General features: G+C 35.0%; 1 long non-coding RNA gene across 1 annotated transcript; it reads left to right on the top strand.

Annotated features, from left to right (window-relative positions):
• Window positions 1-11,204: 11,204 nt before the first annotated feature.
• On the top strand, window positions 11,205-18,529 carry LOC105476226 (uncharacterized). Its single transcript, XR_983969.2, has 3 exons — window positions 11,205-11,384; window positions 12,553-12,974; window positions 18,263-18,529. It is a non-coding gene; the product is annotated as an uncharacterized lncRNA (long non-coding RNA).
• Window positions 18,530-27,846: the final 9,317 nt, after the last annotated feature.

Genomic DNA, 27,846 nt, shown 5'->3' with positions numbered 1-27,846 from the left:
AGGTAGAACCTCTAGGGTCTACACCTTAAGCTTGGGAGTAAAACAAAAGTAGATAAAAAGTTACAAAGACCATAGTCTGGTTTAGTCAGCTCAATCCGTGGTTGCATTGAGATGATTTGCTCCCAATTAATGTGTTTGCCAGAGGATAGAGGACACACTGTGGAGAACAGCATCACCCAAAGCCTCTTAAATCCATCCAAACATAATATGTAGTCTTCAAGAAAAAATTACCGGTTGTAACAAAAAAAACAGTATTAAGATAAAACACGCCATGGTAACAAGCCACATATAATTCAGGTGTTGGAATTATGATGTAAACCTAAGAAGAAAAAAAATTACCATGAATTTGCTCAAGAAAATTAGATGGATAATTTTAAATTATGTAACTAGAATTGATTCAATGGACAGATTAAAACAGATTAAATGGACAGTCTATATCTGAAAATATGACTGATTGGATTAAGAACTCACAAATAAATTTAATTACAAATTGGACCCAGCTGAAGAGAAAATTAATGAACCAGAAGCCATAGAAAATATTCAGGCTAAAGCATGAGTACAAAAGTGATGAATAATGGAGAAAAAAGAGAACTGTAAAAAAAAGAGAAAAAGAAATAAAAAAATGTAAGATATAGTATAATTTTCCAATATATATAATTACAGCTCCAGAATATAAGGCAGTATAATGTTCCTACAGGGCATTAAAATGCAACATATACATTTTTGCCATGTAATGTGATTTACTTACAGGAACTCAAGATTAGGGCAGGGACATCTAGGATATAAGAGCGCAGACTCCCAGGGAGAGGATATATGCAAAGTAGTGATTCTAGGACTATGTGCAGTTTTTCCCTGCTAAATGCTAAAGAGGAGAGCATTATTTGAAGAGACAATGATTAAAAATTTTAAAATGCTGGTGAAAGGAATCAAGCCATAGGATTAAGTTTTATGACTTCTCCATTAGTTAAGGTTCTTCTAAGAAAATATCTTAGACTGGGTTATTTATAATCAACAAAAAAAGTGTTTCTCAAAGTTCTGGAGGCAGGGAAGTCAAAGATGAAAGCCCCGGCAAATTTAGAATCTGGTGAGGGTGCTGTGCTTCATAGATGGTGTTTTACTGTCATGTCATCATGTGGAAAAAAGGCAAAGATTTAACAAATTCCCTAAAATTTCCCTTATAAAGACACTGATACCATGCGTAAGGACAGAGCCCTTATTTCCTAATCACCTTCTAAAGGCCTTACCTCTTAATACCAGCATCCTGGGGGTTAGGTTTCAACATACAAATTTTGTGGGGATACCAACATTCAGATCATAGTAACCTTTAAACAGAGTCAATATTAATAAAACCTCACCTGAGCATGTATAATTAAAACTGCCAAAAAACTCAAAGCAGAAATAAAAAAAGTGTTACAAGAGGCTGAGGGTAGTTATGGTGGTAAGCATACTACATTTAAAGGGTAATCGTATGACTGACAGTTGTCCACTTCTTAGTAGAAACAAAGGGTACAGGAATGATATTATTAATATACTGAAGAAAAATAACTGTCAACCTAGAGTTCCATACCCAGTAAATTTATCGTTTAAAATTGAAGTAAAATAAAGATGCTTCTAGGTAAATAAACATTTATGAATCGCTAGTATATCTTTCATAAGATAAACACTATACAAAATCATCAGGAAGGAGGAAAATGATACAGCAGAAAGCATGTAAATAAAATAAGAAAAATGAGTATGAAAGAATGAAAATAGGTGAATGAATCTAATGAAAATTTCACTGAACGAAACAATAACAGTGATACTCTGTGTAGTCTAAAATATATGGATAATTAAATAAAGCAAAAATGAAGGCAAAAGAGGGATAAGTAGTGTTAAAGCTTTTTAAGATATTTGAATTGTCCAATAATCGGTTATGGCACTAATATATATTAAATACTAATGAATAAGTGATTCATATGATAAGCCCTAGAATAAACACTCATGAAATAATATTAAATATGTCTAGCTAGCTCACTGGGGAGAAAGTAGAGTAATAGTAAATACTTTTTAATCCAAAAGAAAGCATCAAAGAAGAGAAAAAGGAAATATAAAATATGTAGGTCAAATAACAAATGATAAATGGTAGGCATAAATCCAACTGAAGGTCATAATTAAAATGTAAAATGGTCTGAATTAAAGAACAGCAATTACTACTACTATATGCTACTTTCAAGAGATACAACTTCTTTTTATAGATAAGCTGAAAATTATGGTATATCTACTACTTGTCCATAGTATATCTACTATGTCCATAGTAGAAAAATATATACCAAGCAAATATTGAACAAAATGAATTTGGTATAGCTATATTAGTAAGATGAAATATACTTTATTGTGGAATGCATAGAGTTTAGAGGGTCACTACATAATTAAATAAATAAAATTTAATAGAAAGATATAACAATCCTATATATGTACACATCTAGTAACACAGCTTAAAATGTGAGCAGAATTTAGCAACACAATTTTTTAAAAGCTAACTAGAAAATGTTCAAATATTTAAAAATTAATATACTGCTACATAACTCACAATTTAAACATCACAATAGAAAAAAGAACATATATTAAACTAAGAACAAACAAGATATGACATATAAGACATGTAAATGCAGCTAACAGTGATTTTAGGAGAATTTACACTCACATATCAGAAAAAGAAGAAACAATGAAATTGAATGTTTTAACATCTCAGGTAGGTAGAAGAGGAACTATAAAACAAACTAAAAGAAAGTAAAAGGAAGGATATTGTCTTAGACAGGGTTCTTCAGGTAAGCAGAGCTGGGAGAGAGGCATAGAGGGAGGTTACGGGTTGTGGAGTCCAAGTGTAAAATCTGCAGGGTCGCTTGCAGGCTGGAACCCTTGGAAAGAGTCCAAAGCCACTCTGCTGGCAAAATTTCTCCTTGCTCATGGGAAGTCAACCTAGGTCTTCTGTTGATTGAATAAGGTCTATTCACATTATGGAAAGTAATTGGCTTTACTCAAAGTCCACCAATTTAAATGTTAATCGCATTCAAAGCATAGCTTCACAGAAGCATACGAAATAATGTTTTACAAAAATATCTGGGCACCGTGGCACAGCCATGTTGACACAAACAAACAATCATCACAGACATCATAAAAGTAAAAGCAGATATCAATAAAATAAAAAGCAGACAATAAAGTCTAAAACTGGTCAATCTGTAAAGAGATTAATACAATTTGTAAAACCTTAGTGATACTGATTAAGTAATGGAAAACAGAAAGATAAATTTCCCAGCTCAAGAATGAAAAAATCATTACTTTATATCCTAAAGTGAAAATTGTCAAAATAATATTATAAACAAAAATATGTTAGTAAACTTAAAATTTTTAATAAATTTAAAAAAAACTTTCTTTAAAAGCATAATTTATAAAAATGAGTACAATAAGTAAAAATCTGACTGGCCTGGTGCAGTGGTTCATGCCTATATCTTAGCACTTTTAGAGGCTGAGGTGGGCTGATGGCCTGAGTCCAGGAGTTTGAGCCCAGCGTGGGCAACATGGTGAAACCCCGTCTCTACTAAAAATACAAAAATTAGCCAGGGCATGGTGACTCATGTCGGTAGTCCCGGCTACTCGGGAGACTGAGATGGGAGAATCACCTGAGCCTGGGAATTCAAGGCTGCAGTGACCTGTGATTACGCCACTGCACCCAGGCCTGGGCAATGGAGTGAGACCCTGTCTCAATAATAAGATTGATAATAAATCTGAGTATTCCTTTATCTTTTAAAGAAATGGAATCTTTCATTAGAACCATTTTTTTGAAGAAACTTCCATGCCAAGATGAATTATTCTAAACAATTAAGTTAGAAATAACAGCAATTTTACCCATTTTTTTTTTCAGGGAATAGAAAAAGAAATAAGTCACAAAATATTATACGAAACCATGATATACCATTATATCATAAGTACATTAAAAGAAAGGAAATAAGAGGCTTATCTCTCTCAGAAATATAAATGGAAAAATCTAAATAAACTGTTAGAAAATCTGGCTTAGCATGTAGAAAACAAGCCAACATTACATTATTACTAGGAGAGGTTCATTCTACTGACTCAAGGTTTAATATTTTTAAAATAAATCAATAATTCCCTTCATTAAGAGAATAATGATCATCTTCATAGATGCAGAAAAGGTTTTTGGAAACAAATTAATTTCTGGAAAAACACTGCTCTGAAAAAAGCAATTTAAGGACTTACAGTTTCAGCTCCAACTTGTTAAGAGCTTGGAAATCATTACTCTCATCCTCAGAAGGAAAATGCTGAACAAACTGAAAATCAATGACTTTTCTTAAATACGTAAGAGAATTGAGGTCACAGGGCAAGCTGCTTCTCTAAAATAGAGAAGGAGAGGCAAACACAGAGAATTGCAGCTGAGATCAGTTTACCTGAAGCAGAGCCTTCTGGAGCAGGTTAAGTGGTAAGAACACGAAAATGGTGAATGTGGATGAATTTCTGTCTGCTGAGTATGGACAGCTTGAGATTTAAAAACTCCTGGGGGCACAGTATGAGGCAGGCCTCACTCCAGAAGCCCTACCAGGTACTCAAGGTGAGTATCACTGAAAAATATTCCAATAGGTCAGGCAAGGTAGAAGAAAGTAACCATCTGGAAATAAACCCAAAGCATATTAAAAGGCTGTTGTCTAAGGTAAACTACTAAACTACTACTTGTTTGACCTAAGAGAAGGACAATTAGACAACTCTAGTTTCCTCTATACTTCTAGTCTCACATGAGAGGATTAAAAAAATAAAGTTTAGTAAATGCTTTTGGGAATCACAGGCTAGGGGCTCAGACCCACTGAAACTGAGATATAATCATAAGTTTATGGAACATTTTATCTTCCCAACACCTACCCAACATATAAAACAGGTCTCTGGTATAAAAACAGCTTGTAACTGAGAAGCCATAGAAATATTTTATTAAGAAGGAGTTCTTACAGAAAGGAAAACCAAACAGTAAACACAATCTAATTCTAATTCCTACAATGTTTAACATAAAACTTTACACTAAAAGCCTAACAATCTTAGTTTCTTTTTCTTTAAACATCATGTCCAGCTTTCAATATTATAATCTATGTTAAAGACAAGAAAAACAGGATGAAGAGACAAAGCAAAAATCAGAACCAAACCCAGATATGACAAGGAGTTTGGAATGATCAAATAGGGAATTTAAACAAACAAAAAATTACAATGTTCAGGGCACTAATGTAAAAAATGGGCAACATACAAGAATAAATGGGTAATATAAAAAGAAATTTGAAAATTATAAGGGGATATCAAAAGCAATACTGACAATTTAAACCTCCTGTAACACAAATGAAGAATGCCTTTGATAGGTTCATCAGTAGACTGGACATGACAGAGGAAAGAATCACTGAACCTGAAAATATACTAGTAGAATTTTTTAAACTAAAAAGCAAAGAGAAAAAAATTAAGAAACAGAAGACAATATCCAAGAAGAGTGGGATAACTAAAAAGATGTAACATAAGCATAATGCAATTATCAAAAGAGAATAGAACAGCTGAGAGTTTTACAAAATTAATGACAGACACTAAACCACAGAATCAGGAAGCTTAAGGACAAGTAGGATAAATATCAAAACATCTACATTGAAACATATCATATTTAAATTGCAGGAAATGAAAGGCAAACTGAAATCCTGAAAGAATCTGTGTAGGGGGAGGGGAGACGCCTTACCTATAAAAGAGGAAAAACATGAATTGCTTTGGACTTCTTTCCGGAAACGATACTAGCAAAGAGAGACTGGAGAAAAATATTTAAAGAGTTGAAGGGAAAACAAACAAATAAACAAAGAACCCAATCTGAACTTCTGTAACATAAATTTTTTCTTCAAAAGTGAATGACAAATAAATATTTATTGGACAAAAAAAATGAGAATTTGTTGCCAGTAGATCTGCCTTTCAAGAAAGATAAAAAGAGTCTTTCAAGGACAAAAAATGATACATAGATGAGATATACACCTACATAAGGAAAGGAATAATATTAATGAAAAAAATAAGGTAAAATAAAATCTACCTTTCCTATTCTTATTTATCCAATTTGTTTGAATTAATAATAACAATAATGTACCAGGTGATTATAGTATATGGATAAATGAAATGAATGACAACAATGTTATAAGGGATTGGACGAAAGAACAGGAATACTGTGGTATAAGGCACCTGAAAAATACTATACCTGAAGTGCCAAAGTTTTATTAGAGAAGTAGACTTAGGTTAATTTTAAATGTACATCAAAAACTCTAGGACACTATAGGTTTGTTTTTTAAAATAAATATATGCTAAGAGAGGAAAGAAATGGAATTATGAAATACTCAAAACAAGAGAAATCAGAAAAAGGGGAAGTTTTAAATAAAACGTATAAAAAGTATAACAAACAATATTAACAACGCTCAATTTGATAACAGATGAAATAAATGATTTCCTTGAAAGACACAAACTATCAAAACTCACAGAGAAATAGATAATCTAACAGTCCTCTATCTATTAAAGAAAATAAATCAATAATTAATAATCTTGCAATAAGGAACGAATAGGCTCAGATAGTTTCACTAATGAATTCTACCAAATAATTAAGGTAGAAATGATATCAAGTCTCTTCTTCTCTCCTACCTCTTCCAGAAAAATAAAAACAGAGGATATATTTTTTTAACTCATTCCAGGATTAATATTACCTTAATACCAAAACCAGATAAGGTCATTATAAAAGACATACTACAGACAAATATATCCCATGAATACACAGGCAAAATTCCTCAATGAAATACAAACAAGTCAAATGCACAATGTATAAAGACAATTATTTACAATGACCAAAAAGGATTTATTCCAGTTGTGCAAGGTGAGCTCAAATTTAAAAATTAATTAATGTGGCTGGTCACAGTGCCTCACGCTTGTAATCCTAGGACTGTGGGAGGCCAAGGTGGGCTCATCACGAAGTCAAGAAATCTAGACCATCCTGGCCAAAATGGTGAAACGCCATCTCTACTAAAAATACAAAAGTCAGCTCGGTGTGGTGGCACACGCCTGAAGTCACAGCTACTAGGGAGGCTGAGCCAGGAGAATCGCTTGAACTTAGGAGGTGGAGGTTGCAGTGAACTGAGACCATGCCAGTGCACTCCAGCCTGGTGACAGAGTGAGACTCCATCAAAATAATAATAATAATAATAATAATAATAATAATAAATGTAATTCATCTAGTCAACCAATTAAAAAAGAAAAATGTGATGAGACAAAGCATTTGACAAAATTAAACATGAATTCATGATAAAAACTAATCTTCCTCAATATGAAAAAGAACATACACAAAAAACCTATAGCTAACATCATACTTAATAGTGAGAAACTAGAAGCTTTCCTCCCAAGATTAGGAACAAGGCAAGGATGCCATCCTCACTACTCCTGTTCAACAATGTCTTAGAAGTGCTAGTTAATGCAATAAGGCAAGAAAATGATATAAAATGCATACAGATTGGGAAGGATGAAATGTAATTTGTTCACAGACAACATGATTGTTTATATAGAAAAGATTAAATAATTGACCAAAACCAAACCAAACAAGCAGAAACCCTTCTGGAACTAATAAGCAATTATAACTTAATACTAGCTCCAGAATACAATGCTAATATAAAAAATTACTTGTTTTTCTATATACCAGAAATGAAAAATTGGAATTTGAAATATAGTAAAACACCATTTACATTAGTACCCCTCCAAATTAAATCATTGGGTATAAGTCTAGCAAAATATGCACAAGATCTAAATGAGAGAGCCTACAAAACTGATGAAAGAAATTAAAGAATATCTAAATAAATGAAGAAATATGCCATGTTATGAATAGAAATCCTCAATATTGCTGGATTTCAATTCTTTTCTACTTGATCTACAGATTCAATGCTATCAAAAGCAAAAATCCCAGAAAGTTATATTGAGGATATTAACAACCAGATGCTAACATTGCATGGAAAGGCAAAGACCCAGGATAGCCAACATAATAATGAAAAAGACAATGAGAGAAGTTGGAGAACTGACACATCCATGTTCAAGCCTTACTATAAAGTGACACCAAGCAAGACAGCAAGGTTTTGGTGAAAGAATAGAAAAATAGATCAATGGGACAGAATAGAGAGCCCAGAAATAGGCCCAAACAAACAAAGTTGCATGGTATGATAAATGAACAAATGCAATTCAATTGTTAAAAGATATCTTTTCAACAAATGTTGCTGGAACCATTGGATGTTCATATGCAAACAAAAATTAAATCTAAACACAGACCTTATTATACTTTTTGCAGTCATTAAGTCATAATGGATTATAAATAGAAATGTAAAATGCAAAACTCTACAACTTTTGGCAGATAACACAGGAGAAAGTCTAGGTGTGCTTAAGCTATTGATAAGTTTTTAGAAGTAATACCAAAAGCATAATCCATGAAATAAAAAAACCCTGATGTTTTGAGCATTTTTAAAATTAGAAACTCTGCTCTGTGAAAGACACTTTCATACACTGGAGAATATATTTGCAAACAAATATCTATAAAGGACTTGTATCATATGCAAACATCCCTTAACATTTTAACCATAAGAAAACAAGCAACCCAATGAAAAATGTGCACCTCACCCAAATGTATAATGTTTTACCTGTAGTTCAATAACCATTCTGAATTAATTTGTGTATAATATATGAGACCTAGAGCAACATTATTACTATTATGCTAATCAAAAAGTCTTTTTTTCAGTGTTTTCTTGTCAAAACAGAAAAACAATAGAGAAATCAATGAAAAAAGATTTAGTTATTTAAAAAGATCAATAATATTGACAAAACTTTAGCAAGAGTGGCAAAAAAAGAAGAAGTAAGACACAAATTACTTATAATATGAATACAAAAGAGATATCAGTACAAAAGCTCCAGGATAGTGAGGGAATACAATACATACTACATTTCTCCTTTTATCTTTATTATTTCCTTTATTCTGCTTACTTTGGGTTTAATTTACCCCTTTCTTTTTTATATTCTTCAGGTGAGATCTTAGATTACTGATTTGATACTTTTCATTTTTTTCCACTGCAGGATTCAGTCTTACAAATTTCTCACTCAACTCTGTTGTTCCTGTGTTCCACAAATTTTAATAAGCTATATTTTCATTTTCATTCAGTTAAATGTATATATATTTATATTTTTTATATATATATAAATTTGTGCCACTGCACTCCAGCCTGGGTGCCATCACAAGACTCTCTTTCAAAAAAAAAATATATAAATACAAATATATATTGTGGATTTATATATACATAGAGCAAACGTTAAAAATAAGTGTTTTTGTGTTTTATATATGATCAAAAACATTACATATAAATAAAAATAGAACTCTGAAAATATTCAAGTAACCCTTTAAACCTCAGAAAGGCATATAGTTAGGCATATTATATAGTTAGGCATATTACCGCATATAGTTAGGTAATATTCTTAAATCCATTCTGCCAATCTCAATATTTTAATTGGAGTATTTAAAACACTTGTGCATAATGTAGTTGTTGATATATTTGAGCTAAATCTGCCATTTTATTTTGTTTTTTTGCTTGTTCTCTGTTCTTTGTTTCTGTATTTTATTTTGCTTGCCTTTCTGATATTTAAAGGGTTACTAGAATATTTTTTAGAGTTCTGTTTGTATTTATATGTAATGTTTTTGAGCATATATAAAACACAAAAACACTTATTTTAATGTTTACTCTATGTATATAAATCTACAATATATAAATAATTTTACATTCCACTGTCATTAGTTTATCAGTTCAAGTGACATAGAAAGCATATTTTCTTTTATGACTTCTAACATTATATCATTTATATTATTTGAATATTTAAAATATATTTATATTATACTGTTATATTAATTTATAATGATTTATATTATTTTAAATATGCACATACATTTAGAACCACATCAGACTGTGCTAAAATATTTGCACCAACCATCAAACATAATTTAGAAAACTTAAGAAAAAAGAAAATCTATATATTTGCTTGCTGAATTATGTCTTTTTTGTTGATCTTTCAAGATTTCTTCCTTTATTCATTTTGTTTTTATTTAGAGAATTTCTTTTAGCCATTATTTCAGGGTGGAGCTTCTGAGAACACTTTTTCATTTTCTTTCTTCTGAAAATGTCTTGATTTTATCTTCATTTTTGAAGGATTTTTTTCTCTTAGTTTAGAATTCTACATTTTTTTTTCTTTCAGCACTTGAAAATTATTGTACCACTTACTCCTGATCTCCATAGATTTTGATGTGAAATTCACATTCATTTGAATCATTTCCTCCCTACAGATAAGATAAAGTATCATTTTTCTCTGGTTGTTTACAAAAATTTTTCTTAGTCTTAATTATCAGAAGTATAATTTATGATTCATCTTAATTGCATAATTGAGAGACAGGACTAGCTGGATTTCCTAGGCCGACTAACAATCCCTAAGCCTAGCTGGGAAGGTGACCGCATCCACCTTTAAACACTGGGCTTGCAACTTAGCCCACACCCGACCAATCAGAGAGCTCACTAAAACGCTAATTAGGCAAAAACAGGAGGTAAAGAAACAGCCAATCATCTATTGCCTGACAGCATAGTGGGAGGGACAAGGATCAGGATATAAACCCAGGCATTAGACCTGGCCATGGAAACCTCCTTTGGGTCCCCTCCGTTTATATGGGAGTTCTGTTTTCACTCTATTTCACTCTATTAAACCTTGCAAGTGCACTCTTCTGGTCTGTGTTTTGTTACAGCTGGAGCTGAGCTTTCACTTGCTGTCCACCACTGCTGTTTGCTGCCCTGGCAGACCCGCCTCTGACTTCCATCCCTCTGGATCCAGCAGGGTGTCAGCTGTGCTCCTGATCCAGGGAGGCGCCCACTGCCACTCCTGATCGGGCTAAAGGCTTGCCATTGCTCCTGCACGGCTAAGTGCCTGGGTTCGTCCTAATCGAGCTGAACACTAGTCACTGGGTTCCACGGTTCTCTTCTGTGACCTACTGCTTCTAACAGAGCTATCACACTCACCGCATGGCCCAAGGTTCCATTCCTTGGAATCTGTGAGGCCAACAACCCCAGGTCAGAGAACACGAGGCTTGCCACCATCTTGGAAGTGGCCCCCCACCATCTTGGGAGCTCTGGGAGCAAGGACCCCCTCCTCCTGTCATAACATAATTATGATGTGCCTGCATTCCTTTGGTTTTATCATGCTTGGAAATTGTTCAGCTTTCTAAATCTCTAGGTTTATGTTTCTTGCCAAATTTGGGAAGTTTTCAGCCATTATTTCCTCAGGTACTTTTTCAGCTCTGCTTTCTTTGTCCTCTCTTTCCTGGACTTGATGACACAAATGTTGTCTTTCATTATAGTTCCACAAGTCTCTAAGACTCTGGTTTTTGTTTGTTTTGTTGTCTGTTTTCCTTATATTTTCTATTTTTCTATCTTCCAGTTCTTTTATTTTTTTCATGAATGTCCATTTATTGAACTTTTTCTTCAATAATTGTGTTTATAAACTCTAAAATTTCCATCTGGTGCTTCTTTTCATCTTTTTACTTTTCTTTTTTTTTTTTTTTGGCTGAGGCTTTTTAATTATTTTTGTTTTTTTCCAAATGTGTTGTAGTCACCTATTCTGGCATTTTAATGATGATTTCTTTAAAGTCTTTGTCAGATAATTCTAACATCTCTATCATTTTGATGTTAGCCATTTGTGATGTTAATTTTATGCCAACTTGTAGATGTCATTGTGTGTGTTGGTGAGAATGTGCCTGGAAGAGATGAGCATTTGAATTACTATACTACTAAAGAGGATCTGTCCTCTTTACTAAAGATTACTAAAGAGGATCTGTCCTCACCAATATGGTTGGGGGGTGAGGGCAATATCTAATTTACTGAGGTTCCAGATAGAACAAAAAGGTGTAGAAAGGGCAAATTCTCTCTTTCTCTTCTTTAACTGAGAAATTTGTCTTCTCCTTTCCTTGGACATTAGAGCTCCTGGTTCTCAGATCTTTAGACTCTGAGACATACAACAGTCAACCTCTCTCCCTAGTCCTTAGGCCTTTGGCCTCAGACTTTGAGTTAAACCATTGGCTCCCCTGGTTCTCAGGCTTTAGGACTCAGACCAAATTACACCTCCAACTTTACTGGCTCTCCATCCTGCAGGCAGTATATCTTGTGATGTCTTGTCCTCTATAAAAACTTGAGTTAATTCCAAAAGTTAATCTCCACTTATGTGTCTCTATCTGTATCTACATCTTATTGGTGATGTTTCTTTGGAGAACTCTGACTAATACAGAATCTATTGATTGTCTTTTACTATTCATTTTACCATCTTTCTGGTTCTTGCTAGGGTGAGTAATTTTTATTAAAATCTGAGCATTTTCATATTATGTTATGAGATTCTATATAAATCTTTCAGATTTAAAGAAGGTTTAACCTTTTTTTGTATTTAAACCTTTTGTTTTAGTTGACTCTTTTGGACATCACTACAGCAGGGGAAAGGAACGTGCTACAATTTTATTGCAAGGTGAAAGTAGAAGTCCAAGTTCGGCATTCAGTTTCTATTGACACTTGAAGAGGGAACAACTTTTTACTGCTGGATGGGCGCTCAATTTTCCCATGTTGTCTCCACTGACACTGCAGCAGAGGTGGCCTTCTTACTGCTGATATTGCACAAGTCCTGACTTTTTACTAGGACCCCACTGACCACTGCAAGATTCCACTGACCACTGGGAGAGAGAAAGTGATATCTCATCTCTGTTGGGTACAGGTAGAAATCCAGGCTTCTGTGGTGTCTCTACTGCCCTTGTGAGGGTGAGGGTACCTCATTACCAGCCAACAAGGATGAAAGCCCTATCTCCCACTTGGCCTCCGCTAGCATGGATGGTGGTAAGACTACAGCTTTCAGTTTTCCCATGATACTTGCCTGGAGCACTGTGGCTATTGTCTAAAAGGTTTCTGTCTTACTACTTCCTCTCTTCTGTTTCTCTGGCTAAAGAAAATCGGCCTTTGGTGCTTGTTGTTTTTGGTGGTGGTGGTTGGTTGGTTTTCTCTGTGTCAGTTGGCACTTCTGGGTTGCAGTTTCTTTAACTCCATATCTGGATATATGAGGCCAAAAGAAAACACCAGCAATTCACCACTATGTTATTTCTCAGGTCTCAAGGTCCCTAAGCAGTCTGTCTTTTAGAGTCTCTTTATGTTTGTTTTATATATTAAGTGCAGTGATTTTACCGTACTCAATGAGAGAAACAGGGAAAAATATGTTTATCCTATTTTCCCAGAACTGAAGTGTTCATAAGAAGTTTTTAAAGAAACTTCATGAATATAATAATTGTTACTGTGAAATGAACACTCAACGTTTGTCTTTAGTATTTACCTCACCTTCATCTGTTTGTCTTTCTTGTGCTCTTTCCCTAGATAACACTGCATTTTTTTTCCTACCTTCTCTCATGGCTTTAATGTTTCCTAATTTCTAAGAATCAAAGTGAGGTGTGTTATGGACAGACTGTTCCTGTGCTGCTATAAAGAAATACCTGAGGCTGGGTAAATTATAAAGAAAAGAGGTTTAATTGACTCACAGTTCCTAGGCTATACAGGAAGAATGATGCTGATGTCTGCTCAGCTTCTGGGGAAGCCTCAGGAAGCTTATAATCATGGCAAAAGGCAAAGGGGGAGTGAGCACTTCCCATGGCCAGAGCGAGAGGAAGAGAGACATGGGGCGAGGTGCCACACACTTTTATACAACCAGATCTCGCCGGGCGCAGTGGCTCAAGACTGTAATCCCAGCACTTTGGGAGGCCGAGACGGGCGGATCACGAGGTCAGGAGATCGAGACCATCCTGGTTAACACGGTGAAACCCCGTCTCTACTAAAAAATACAAAAAATTAGCCGGGCGCGGTGGTGGGCGCCTGTAGTCCCAGCTACTCGGGAGGCTGAGGCAGGAGAATGGCGTGAACCCGGGAGGCGGAGCTTGCAGTGAGCTGAGATCCGGCCACTGCACTCCAGCCCGGGCGACAGAGCGAGACTCTGTCTCAAAAAAAAAAAAACAAAAACAAAAACAAAAAAACCCCACAAAAACAGATCTCATGAGAACTCTATCGCTGTAAAGTACCAAGAGGGAGATGGTGCTAACCCATTCATAAAAGCCCCACCCCACGATCCAGTTCCCTTCTACCCCTTCTCCGACACTGGGGATTACAATTTGACATGAGGTTTGGGCAGGGACACAGAACTCAAACCATATCAGGAGGTAAAGGAAGCCCAGCTTGACAATTCATTCTTTTTATGCTTTTTCCCTAGAAAATAAATTACCATTATAATTTTTCAACATTTGGGCTCCATCCCATTTATTTTTAAAAATTCAAATAAAATTGAATGTAAAATACTTTGTTAATCATTAAAAACTTCATGAGTTATCCACTACGTTACTGGTTTTTCAAATTTTTTAGCACTATTGTTTCAAGTTTTAAAGTTTTACTATAAAGTCACCCAAAGAGAGTAAGGAAGCTATTATATTATATACAAAATTTTAACTCTGCCATTTTATAATTAAAGAATACAATTTAATCTACATTTTGTTTTGTGTATCCATAATTGAGAATTATGTAGTATATACTGATAAAAAGTTACAAATGAGATTTGTTTTCTTGATAACTCTCCTTGCAATGTCAGAATATTCCTTAATAAAACTTATCTAGATGTCTGAAAGATAAATATTGGAAACTGTGTTTCAGACTTGAATTACTAATGATACCTAATGAATGCTGGAATTCTTTAATTTAGAGAGTGCCAATGATTATATTATATAATCATTTAAAAGCACCATCATTAGGTAAAATATACTTAATAACTTATAACTTTATGAACTGTTTATCATCATAGAAAACACTTAAATATATTAGGCATTCATGTCAAATATTAGCCCAAAGTATAAAAATATTCTAGTTATTGTAATTATTTGTGAAAACCAAAATTAAAATATCTGGGTATTTTTCCTGAAATTTTTCCTACAGTTGTAAGCACAAAAATATCAAGACTTTAAGTTTATAGAAGGTTAAAAAAAAAAAAACAACACAATTTATGATGAATACTAAATTTTACAATATGAAATTATGATAACATATCATATCTTAAGTCCATTATCCTGGCAGACGCTAGACTTGTCTGGCACTTGTAGGAGTGTAGTATAATTGCTTATGCAATTCTATCTTCATAGACATTTGGAGGTCTAATTAAAAAGATCAATGTGGAACCACATTTTTCTAAGCAATGACACATTTATAAAAATTTCAATTATTTGACCTAAGATAGCAGACAAAGTTTTATGCCAAGGTCTGCTCCAAACCAAGTTAATCTGGCAGGACAATTTAATGAACTCTCACCAGGGTGGGAAAAATTGGAATATAATACATTTGAATGTGTTAGTTTTATCAGTTTTTTAAAACAGTTTAAGTAAAATTAAAAATGAAGCAAATGCTTTAAAGTAACTCTCAAACATGAAACTCAGTTTCGAAAATTGCTGATCTACATACAGTATTAACCTCCTAGAAAAAGAGACTATCATACATTTTGATACTTGTAATAATCTGCAGTGTTTTCTGCACAATGTGAGCATGCAATAAGTGGTAATGATTTGTAAGTGATCATTTAAGTGTTGAAAGAACTTGGAAATTATATGCAACCGATGGGGGGTTGTTTCTGAGTATTTCTTCCCCAACATCTCTCTTTGAATTTGAGTCTTAGAAATAAGGAGAACTCAACCCTTCTAGATATATGCATACCTTGGTTTAAATAAAATTCTAGGTGACTTTTGGGATAAAAGAGATTCGGGCGCCACTCCCTTCCTCTCCCTCCATACAAATACGTCTGATAAGTTCAAACAATTATGAACAGTCCAACCGATACATGATCACAGGAAGCAATGAAAGCTAGTAAAAAGAAATGTACCATAAGAGAAAAGAACATGACCTGAGACCTTGACTCATTAATGCCCTAGATAGGTAAAGGAGAGTGTCATTCAAGAGAGAGGACAGAATGAACCTGATTCTGGAAGGTTTCCTAGAATTTTGATTCTGCCTTGAGTAAAATGGCTATCTATGTTATCAAAGGTCATAAAAAAGGGGTACAGTTAATTATTCTACCAGAGAACTTCCATTGACTGGTTATTTTTTTCTGAGAAATGAAAGGAAGGTAAACTAGGACCAGAAAAGTAGTAACTCGATGGCATTAATGGGAGTGGAAAGCAAAGCACTGGGGGTAGCCACTCCACCAGAGTCAAGTATCTGTAGGACCATGGGGCCTCCAGCACAGCTCTTCTTCCATAGGGCACTAGAATACCCTCAATGGCAGCTGTTTGTGTGCGTGTCTGACTTCCTGCTCCCCGGAAGTTAGTGATGGTTGAGTGATTACCACATGCCATTCTCTGGGGGATTCTAGGATATATTTGGAGATGGACCTGTAGAAAAGACTGAGATCACTGTTAAGTGGGTGAAAACTCAAAAATATTAAAATTTGATTATTAAAGGACATGTAGTCTTATTTTATACTCAATGCTGTTTAAGCTTAAATTTACTCATATACTGGTTACAATTATGCCAGTGGCTAAGAATATTTAAATTCAGCTCTTGAAAGAAAAGTGGTATTTTTTTCCTAGACATTTAGAACACACATGGTTAGAACTGTCATTTTAAACAAGGCACAGGACCACATGGTCTTTCTGAGCACATACAGAGATGCACTTGCAGAAGGTCTTCAACGATGGTCTCTGAACATTGGCAATAAGTAAACAAAAAAAAAATAATAAAAACTATTGGCTTTGTTTTCTCAGCTCACATTTTGTTGACCATGCATTTAAAAAAAAATGTATCATGGTAAAAACAACTGAAACTTTTAAAAAAAATTACAAAAAGTAACAGTCTATATTTACTCTGCTGCCTTCAGAAGTTTCCTGGAAAGCTTAATTAAATAGCTATTCATCTGTGCATTGTGTTCGGTCTTCTAAAGACTGATAAGCTTGTAGTCTTAATTAAAAAAAAAAGAACTAGCGCAGCTTTTAGTTTTTATTTTGTTAGATCAAGAGGAAAAAGCACTCAGCACCTCTGTCAACATCAGTTAGAGTTGTTCAATTATAGGTTGATTTTATTCAGTGAAATATCAGTCAGGGCAGAAAATCATATTAAAGTACATGTTGTATATTTACTCATGTTTTTGCTTCAAGGTTAAAATATGAATGTTGAACTTGCTGACGCTCAATCTAAGTGCATAAGCAGCCGAATTCTCAACCTGTAGCAGTTCAACTAATCAGCCATCAGATTCAACAGTAGACTTAGCTATTTTGCCTGAACTTTCTCTAAATCTGAGGCACACTTTATGCGATCTACTTTCCCATTATTGTCTTTTGAGAACCCGGAGTCTCGGCCAATATTTGCCTCTCCCACTCTGAAACTGAGCTGCAATAAAAGTCAATTAGGGTACCTCAGTTGATGTCCTTGTCACACTGGATTGTGGATTCATCAATAAAGAGTACACTCTTTTGACCATGTCCTTATTAAGACAACTCACATGCTTTTCTTGAAACTAGGAAATAGCACTGATTCATAGATTCACATAGCTCCAGAGCTGCGAGAGATCTCAGGAGATCAGCCCATGCAGTCTTCAAGCACATCAAAGTCTAAAAATAGTCTCTAGGCTATAATTCAAAAACAGTGTAATTTCTGTGTGTACAAATTGCAAATAGCAGGTTTCATCAAGAATTTGTATTTTTTAAAAAAATTGCAAGTCTAAGATGCAATAAAAACTAAATGCACAATGCATGTTTTTTATACAAGCACATGAACAAGCTATGTTCACTATTTTTGTTTTTTTCTTCATTGATCTCTGCATGAAAAGGAAAATGAAGAGATAACTATGTCACTTGTCGTTTTAATTAAGGGGAGTTTCTTGGGTAGTGGTGTGGGTTCAATGGATATTTGAGGGAAAAGACTGGAAGTGATAAGTAGATTTAGGAGAAGAAATACAGAGTGAACTGACAAGTGTATAGACTTTAAAGAAGCCAAAAAAAGAGACTAAAAAAGATATTTATATGGACAAATTAGATGGAATGAGTAAGTATATAAAGAATCAATGGTGTAATCATCCAGTTGCAAAATTTTGTTTTGGTTTTGTTTTTCCCTTTCAGGGAATAAGATTTTGAATCTTTTCTTGGGAATCCATGATGCAATCTTTGTCAGAAGTAAAACTTGAAATGTCAGCGTAAAGAAAAAGGAAGTTAATTATATTTAATGCAAGTCTAATAAGCTCTTGGCACTTTACTTATATTATCAAACTAAAGTTTCACCGTAATCCTATGAGGTGGAAATTGCTACCTCATTTTATCAAAGAGAAAACAGAAGATCAAACCACCGTATGCTCAATCGTACAGCAGGATCCAGATCTGTGAGTCTTCATTATGCATTCCACAGGCAGTTTCTTCTTGTCCCATTGTCTTCAGAGGAGAACAACCCACTGGCATTCCTTACTGCGTCCAACCCTGTCTCAGGGAAGTCTTGGGTAACTATGTCCGGAAGGCAGCCACTCCCTTCTCTGTCTTTTTAGGGACATGGAAGTAGTGGGATATTTTCTTGGTTTCACATTCAAAAACACATCTCTTCTTCTAGGAACAAGCAGTGATTTAAAGGCTTGTTTAATTCTAATTAATTTAATGACAAAATAAATTAATGTCTCTGAGAGGAAAGTTGTTAATTATATCCTAATAATAGGGATGTCTCTCTCAACCCCACATGCTGTCAGCAGCCTGCCTGCTCTTTTCTCCTTCTAAATCCCATCAGCTCACATTACCACTGAGCTAAGGACATTTTTATTTGAATTACATAGGATGGATGCTAGGAGTTAGGACTTTGGGAATCAGTTTCTATTTTCTTAAGCTCAGGCCTTTCATGGGGAAAAAAATCCAGACTCTCCTTCTGGGGTTAAGATTTATTTATTCATTTATTAATTTAGTTTGTTTTTCTTGAGCTTATGCAGTTGCTTGACCATGTGCTGGGCACCAAGGATACATAGATGAATTAGTTCATGCAATTCAAGGTTTAGAATAACAAATCAACACTCCAGCCATTACCACGAAGTGGAAAATGCAAAGGCAGAAGTTCATGTCTTATAGGAGCACAGAGAAGGGGCACTCTGCACAGTGTAGGCAGAGGCTGAGGGCTGGAGAAAGGATATTGGAGTGCTTTTACCTTAATTATAAAAAAGCATTAGCTAATGTATTCAACAGAGTTCCCCAGATAAACAGAATCAATAGGATATTGGAGAAAGAATTTATTAAAGGAATTGGCTCACATGATTACAGAGGAAGAGAAGTCCCACAATAGACCATTTGCAAGCTGAAAAACCAGAGAAACCATTAGTGCGGCTCAGTCTGGAAACCTCAGAATGAGGGAAGCCAATGGTGCAACCCTCCAGTTAGAGGCAGAAGGCCTGAGAGCACCAAGGCCTCTGGTTCAAGTCCCAGAGTCCAAAAGTTGAAGAACCTGGAGTCTGGTGTCCAGGGGCAGTAGAAGAAAAGATGTCTCGCTCTGGAGAGGAGAGAGCAAAAAAGGACGATCCCTCTTTTTCCACCTATGTTTCCAGCCAGTACCCAGCCCATGGGAGGTGCTTTCCCACAGAGAGTGAGTCTTCCTCTCTCAGTCCACTGACTCAAGGTCATTCTCTCCTGGAAACACACTCACAGACACAACCAGAAATGATGCTTCACCAGCCATCTAGGCATCCCTCCAGCTAGTCAAGTTGACACCTAAAAGTAACCATGATAGGTGGGCAAGGACCAGAAGGCAATGGGTGGGGCCGGGGCGGGGGCAATAATTCCAGGCAAAGGGAAGGAAAGAATAAAAATGAGCAACAGAATGATGCATTTCAGAATTACAAGCTGTTCAATATGCAACCATGACTCAAAAAAAGCAAGAGCTGACACTGGAGAGGGGTGCATACTCAGCTAATAATTAAGAACTGAAACAGATACTGCTGTTTGCCTTTTCAGCAGTCATTCCAGTTTTTGTGCAGATATCCATTCATGGAGTAACCAGGGGAGGAAAACCCAGCCCCACTCCCATACAGGTAGCAAAACACTATTGGTCCAAACCAGTCACAGTCTCCATTCCTTTCTACAGTGACTCATGTGGTAGTGGGCAGGAGACACAACTCTGGTTGATGAGATGTGAGGGGGATACACCCCAATTTGCCCAGAATAGTTCTGATTTCTGCTTCTGGTCCTCAATAGATATTAATAGTCACTCCCTTTCACTCTCAGAAGGGTATTTGTGTCTTCATTCACAAATGTATGAATGAATGAATTCATAAACTATTTAGTCATTCTTAATGGTTCTACAAAATACTTTCCTTTTCAAAAATGTTCAAGGAAAACAGTTCCTCTTTTTCTCAGGACAGCAATGCACAAAATATGTTGCTTGGAATTTCCCCAATCATCTTGCTGAGGAAGGCAGAGTGGAAAGACAGAAGGAATCTGAACCCTTGAAAATCTCATGGAGACTCTGAACAACTCAACTATGAAATCATCCTCTGTTCAGTTTTCTTGTTATAGGAAGTAATACAATTCCTTATTATTTATATCAGTTAAGTTGGAGTTACCATTTCTAAAAATAAAAATGCATTAACTGTTTGTTAGGATTTGAAATTCTTGATGTGATGAATTACACACAAAGAATATGTATGTGTTAAAGAGAGAGAAAGAGAGAGAGCGAGCTTTGGTAACCCTTTCATCCCAACTCTCATTTTTTTTTTCCTAAATGAGTAAACTAAAATTTCAAAGGAATAAAGAGAATTACCTAAAGTCACGTATCTTGATCGTTGGAGAGTTGACACTAGCACCAGAGCTCCCAAGGGCATCCAAATGTTATTTTGAGCTGTACTCTGTGCAGTGGTAGGCTATCTGGGCTCAGATGTACTGTCATGGAGACCTCCGTCCCGTGAATGCTCATCATATCACTTAGGAGTCCAGTGTCTAAAAGAATAAACATGACTTAAGAATCTACAGTGTGCCAAACTCTAATCTAGGAAACTTGCATATATTTCACTGAACACTTTTATTTTCATAAAGAGATTGACACTCTTATTGTCTTCATATTGGTGAAAAAACTGAGATTCATAGCTGTTTAGGTGACTCTCTCAAGGTCACAAAGCCAGTGATAGGATGGGAAGTGGTTGTGGGACTTTGGAAAGTAAAGTGTGTGGCTAGAACAAATAGCAAGAAAGCAGAGAGAACTGAAGGCTTTCAAGAACCCTAAATAACTTTCTACTGCAGTTGGAGTTCTCAGTCAATGTTTTGACTGAGATACAGTTTTGCACATTTTGAAATGTATGCAACACTCGTGCAGGTTTTATTTTCTTCAATAGAAAACTCTTCCTGGGGAAAGGAGCTGTATCTCCCAGTGACATCATTACACTTCTCACAGTTTTGTCAACCTATGTAAGGCTAATGGTAAAAATGTTTCACAAAGACTTGCTGATGGATATTTTTTTTTCATCTGCAGAAAAGTGCCCGAAAATGAAGTCAATCCATAAGAAAACAAGGCCAAAAAAGGGGAAGGGGTAGATTCTCAATGACATTGTCTTTTTCACTTTTTGAGCATCTGGATCCAAGTACTCTTTAATTCGGTTTACCCTTCTAACTTTTAGTTGCATAAACAAATAAATCTCCTTCCTCATGTAAGTCAATTTGCATTGGGTTTCTTTCACTGCAATTGAAAGTGACCTAACATATTTCCTTATTATGATGACTTACCTATAACCTTCATTTCTCTTACTTCTAGTCATTGATTCTTTCTATCTCATTGTAGGCCTCACATTGAAATTATGAAGAGTTATGGTTTGATGGGCTGGCAATTCAGCTTCCAGGATTGAGCTACTCTTGGGCAGAGTTCTCTCATCAAGCCCTTCTAGAAGAACTTGCTGCATGGGTCAAGTATTGATCTGAGTCCAATTAGCTGTGATAATTACCGCATGGGCACATGAGACATTGACAGCTCATGCATTTAAAAGTATCAGTTCTTCCTTCCCTTTAAAGGTGACCTGAGGGCATTGCATGTATTCAGAGCCATGAATCCAACTTTGGAACAATATTGTTGTCTGTACACTTCATGGCATGGCAATTAAAGAGTGGACAAAACTGATCTTAGTTTGTACAATAGGAAAGCTCACAAAAGTTGCAAGTAAATTGAATTCTATTTTAAATATGCTGGAGAGTTTTCTATTGACTTACGTCCTACTTTGAATCCTTTAAAAAGTGAAAAATTAGTTTCTAAATTTAGCCCTTATGTAAACCCAGATTTTCAAACACTGGGTTTGCCTAAAGTAAGATCCTCTACAGAAGAGAACAGAGTCCTCTTTCATTTGTGTTCTTCAACAGTCTGAAAGTTGCTAAATGTCCTTTCACAGACCTATTGCGAACATATTCCATTTTTAAATTTAATGAGTAATCAGTCCATTCTTGCTCATACCCTAAAAGTGGTTTCATTTTTAATTGCAAGAAAACATTTAGACTACTGCTTCATGATAAGTGTCTGTTCATGGAGAAAATACACGACAGACCCCCACCCTGAGCCCTCACCAAACACACAAACTAGCATGAATGCTACAGACCTTTCAAATTATTTTTGTACAACTACATTTTTATACATTTTGAAAAACAGAAATGCATTTATGTGAAAAGAGTGGTTTTGTTTTTGTTTCTGGCATTGATATTGATTATTATACGTCTTAGAAGCATTCTTTAGCCCCTAGGCGTTTGCTTACCCTAGGTTAAGGGCTTCTAAGTTTAGATCACTGGAGACACTCTGATCATTTTACTCTGGCGTTGTTTTTTTTTTTTAAGTGTTCATATTACTTCTGTTTTAAAGATACGAGCTATTACTCTGCAAATAATGTCCATCATGAGTTCAGACCAGAAGCACCTTTGCAACCTGGCCTTAGCCTTACCTTTGATCATTAATGTTACATTTACATGTCTGCGGCTTTATACGTGTTATTTTCTTTGCCATCATGCAGAAGCCAAGTATCTCCTTTCCTGGTGGCCCCACTTTCCCCTTCCCGTCCCCAGGCACTTAATTGCCCATTTCTCTGTGCTACAGAGAATGTAATGTGTACTTCATGGCACTATGCAATTAGTTGTGCCTGTGTGAGCCTCACTCACTAGTGCAATCTGTCTCAAACTGGGGTTCCCTTACCTCTGGTACATACAAACACTTTTTAAAGGGTACATGGAATGAATAATGTTTAGGGAGTCAAGTTTCATGTCCTCAACATGGAAGTTGAGGAAGTTATATTCATTTCTGAAATTGACTTTCCTCTGAACTCAATTATACAGTTATGCTGGTTCTCTTTTATCACAGTTCTTTCATCATTGCTCTTATTACTCACAATTAACAAAAGCTCTTACCCCATCTTAATTTGAACATCACTCTGAGTAAGCAAGATATAATTTGAAGTACAGTTGTTGGCTAAATCTTCCTTTACTCAAAGCCTCATATGTCCCCATCTCTTTCTTTATGAGATAAATTGTCAAAAGAATCCTCTTGTATTTAATAATTACTTATCAAATTTTGTAATAAATAAATTCTGCTTGACCAATAGAATAAAGTTTCAAAAATTAGATGTATAGGTATTTTTATAGCAAAGATTTTGATTCAATGAAAAAATAAAAGATTATCCAGAATAAAACTATCAAATGAGGATAAAAGTTATTAGAAAATATAAATTAAAATATAATTTTAGAAATGCATAAAGGATGCAAATTTTTATTATTAAAGAAACATTTGTTTATATATCTTTATAAATGAATAAACATGGGTATCAAAGCACTATTGTGTTACGTTCCATCTGATAGATATACAAGAGTTTTAATTTAAAATAGCAACACTTAAAACACAAATATTGTTTCTTGCAACTATTTATAATTAATGATGAAAAATACTAATATCAATTTTAAATTGTGTGAGTGTCTACATTTTTTCCTCAAAATTCTTTCTGAGCATAGAAAATACCACACACTTAAAATAAGTCTAAGAATATTATTTCTCAAATTCAAATGTGTGTGAATTATTTGAGGGATCTTGTTAGAAGGCAGATTCTAATTCTATACATCTGGAGATGGTGGAGGCTGAAACTCTGCAATTCTAATGCACTCCTGTGTCCTTAGACTATACTAAAGGTAGCATGGTTCTAGAGAAATATTTTTCAAAGCACAGGTCACTCCCCATTATTGGATAATAAAATCTATTTAGTGACTCCTGACAGCATTTTTTTTAACAGCAGAAAATAATAGAGACAGATAGCAGCACAAAAAATAGAACCTTAAAGAGAAGATGAAATGTAAAAGCGCTCTTAACACAGTAAAGGTATTATTTCATGGATTTTATTCCTGCTTTATGAGAGTTTGTACATAGGTCTCACTGTAAAACACATTTCTTACTGTGGATCATGGGCAAAAAGTTGAAAATCATTTTAAAGGAAAGGGTTTGCCTTACTATTTTTACCCCCAGTATCTGCCATAGAAGTTAATAGATAGTAGACTGGGCATGGTGGCTCACGCCCATAATCCCAACACTTTAGGAAGCCAAGACGGGTGGATCACTGCAGGCCAGGAGTTTGAGACTAGCCTGACCAAAATGGCAAAACCCCATTTCTACTAATAATATACAAACTAGCCGGATGTAGTGGCCCACACCTGTAATCCCAGCTACTCGGCAGGCTGAGGCTTGAGAGAATCACTTGAACCTGAGAAGTTGCTGTGAGTTGAGATCGCACCACCGCACTCTAACTTGGGTGAAGAGTGAAGAGTGAGACTCTGCTTAAAAAAAAAAAAAAAAAGAAAGAAAAAAAAGATGATAAGCAAGTTTGTTAAGCAAACAAATGCACATACAAATAAATGATATTACCCATATAGCTAAAACCTCATGTTACTTTAGAATTGGGTAATCCTTTATTTATTTGTGGAACAAAATAAATGCTAAAATATCCTAGACTTTTACTAAAGGGGGCAGGCTGGCTATTGTCCTGTGTTAGTAAAGGTACTTTGCAGCATACAAGGAACATCAGAAAACCAAAGAAGAGGACACACACTTCTTGTTTGTCATTCTAACTAGAATATAAAGTCATAAGATAAACGCATATGAAATGCTGATCAAAATAATTCACACACCCCTGATCCTCTAGTGAACTTTAATGATCACCAGCTTTTGGTCTCCTCTATGAATTAAGATAGTAATCTAAACCCTGAATGCTTTGTGGGTGGTAAGACCATGTGGATAAAAGCATTAAAAACAATTTTAAGGTGAGATTTATTCTCTTTGTTTTCTTTTCTGCTAAAGTATTCTGCTAGACATAGTTACTGGATTATTTCTTGTTGTACCCTGTGGTAGGAAGATAATAACAACTCATATAAGAGGGGCTTGAGAATAATTCTGCCTGCAGGCTGGAGGCAAAACTATGTGACCTCTAGAGCTCCTTTCCCAAAATATGTTTCCATTTAATTCATTTTTTCAGAATTTAAAAATTACACTCTCTGCAGATGTGCCTCAAGGTGTGAACACAATAAATAGAGACACAATGAATTCAAATATTTTGAAAGAGTTTGTGGCAGCATTAAATACAGAGATATAAAAGCAACTAAAGAACAAAGGATTTCAGCATTATCCATGCCCACCCAGAACATTCCCATCTCCCAAACACAAGACTGTTCAATTTTGCATGGGGCAAACTCTCTGGAAAATATAAATGACTAGGTCTCTTGGGAACCCGATTTCAACATGAGATATGTGGCAGAAAATCTAGGCAGAAATAAAAATATTGGGTTGCATTGGTATACAAACACCATCAAGAGCTGAAGATGTAGTATTTCTCCCCCTTGACTCATTGACTGACTATACGCATGTCTTCTAACCTTCCTGAGTGTCAGTCTTTCCAACTATGGTGACAGTGATGATGTTTATCCAATACACATCTCATGGAAATATGTAAACTAAAACCTGGAAGGTATTTTAGATATGTATGGATTCTGTAAAAATGCACACTTGTGTGGTATGGTAGGCAGAACAAAATCACTTCCAAAATATCCATATACTAATTCTGAAATCTGTGAATATGTAAACTTCCATGGCAAAAAGGACTTTACATGTGTGGTAAAGTAAAGGATCTTGAAATGGGAAGATTATCTTTAATTGTCTTGGTGACTACAACGCAATCGCAAAGGTGTTTATAAGTGAAAGAAGGAGGCAGGCCATTCAGAGTGATTCAGTGTGAAAACCCAGCCCTCCATTGCTGACTTTGAAGACTGGGAAGGGAATGAGTCAAGGTAACTGGGTAACTTCTAGTACTAGGAATTGACAAAGGCAAGGAATGGATTATTTCTCAGAGGCTCCAGAAGAAATACAGCTCTGTTGACACCTTGATTTTAGCTCAGTGAGACTTCAGACCTCCAGGGTTACCAGATCATAAATTTGTATTAAGCCACTAAGTTTGTTTTTGTTTGTCACAGCAGCAGTAGGTAAGTAATGCCTACCTACCTAAGGGGTAAATCAAACAAATAAACCTATTTGAGATGTAAATATATGTATAAAGTTGCCATTATCAGATGGATGGTTTAGAATGTGGTGCTAATGAGAACAAGGTCTGGTTTTGTTCTCTTTATGGGCAAGTTTCACTAATGGGAAAAAAAAAGGAACAAAGTGCACATGCATGCAAAACTCTTAAGTTACATCTATATCCCTAACCCTGGCCAAATATGTCAAAAATGCATGCTAAGGTTTATATGTAATAAAGAATAAAAGACTGAATATTTTAACTTAACTAAATTTCTAAGATGATGTTTATAAATAAATGCAATTTCGTATTTTTAAAGACACTGAAATGTAAACATATATAAAAATAGGATTAAAAGTTTAAAAGTTTAAAAGGTACTGTCACATAATTAATACGACTTGATTGATTCACATATTTTGATAATTATAATTATACACACTTTACAGAATTATATGCATTCAAATTGAGGCTGAGAGAAGTGAAGGATCCTGATAAAAGTTACAAACCTTGTTAATGAGAAAACCAGGATTCTATAACCCAGGATTCTATAACCCAGATATTTCAACGCTAAATTATTTCAACTCTATGCTTCCCTCAGAGCTATGGACTATGTTGAAAATGAATCAAGATGCAGGGTGATATGTCAATTTATGAATGGGTCTCCTAGCTCAGTCACAAATGAGAAGACAAATGTATGTAGTTTTGAAACCATTAGCATTATTTGATCTGACTTTAAATAAAATCATTACTAGTTTTGCTGCCTATCTTTTTCTTTGCAAACCATGAAGGCTAAATTCTAATACCATAAAGGCAGCTGTCTGTGATGAGTACTATTGTTGTGTTAACTATATTTTCCACAAAAGCTGATTGACTGATTCTTGGTTTATATTGTCAAATGCTGCAGCATATATTGCCATTTCAGGTTGTTTTGGGAAAATAAAAGCATGTGTGGGCATGTGTGTGCTTGTGTGTGTGAATCCTTGCATGTATGAGTATATATGTAAGTCTGTTTACAGAATTTGAACCAGACAGGTCAATTACATTTCATATCTCAGGGTTAGCTTATTTTGTTTATGAATTTCTTTAATGATTTAGTCAGTATGTTATAGCACTATTCTTTACATAAAAAGGTTGCCTCCACTTCACTTTTATTTTTCTTTATTATTATTATTT

The sequence above is a fragment of the Macaca nemestrina genome, chromosome 12 (genome assembly GCF_043159975.1).
Source record: "Macaca nemestrina isolate mMacNem1 chromosome 12, mMacNem.hap1, whole genome shotgun sequence".
In the NCBI taxonomy this organism is placed as follows: domain Eukaryota; kingdom Metazoa; phylum Chordata; class Mammalia; order Primates; family Cercopithecidae; genus Macaca; species Macaca nemestrina.
This window is presented reverse-complemented; position numbering and strand designations above follow the sequence as displayed.